Source organism: Buceros rhinoceros, unplaced genomic scaffold (assembly GCF_000710305.1).
Source record: "Buceros rhinoceros silvestris isolate BGI_N320 unplaced genomic scaffold, ASM71030v1 scaffold23794, whole genome shotgun sequence".
Classification (NCBI taxonomy): domain Eukaryota; kingdom Metazoa; phylum Chordata; class Aves; order Bucerotiformes; family Bucerotidae; genus Buceros; species Buceros rhinoceros.
In genome coordinates, this window is record NW_010408215.1 from 29,670 (window position 1) to 29,903 (window position 234).

Here is a 234-nt window from a genome sequence, read left to right on the forward strand (position 1 = left end):
GGAGGGGGGGCCCAGGAGGGGCCCCCGATGCACAGCCAGGGCCACCCCCCACCCCAGGGTGCTCCTCAGCCATGGCTCCTGTGCTTGGTGGCCCCAGGTTTGCCTTCCCAGCTGTCCCCCTCATCATCCTCCTCTTCCTCTTTGTCACAGCTGCCTCTCTCTACGGGCAGCTGCTGGCTGGGGCAGGCATTAAAACACCTGTCGCCTGCGGGCGGGGGGGCGCAGGGGGCGCCC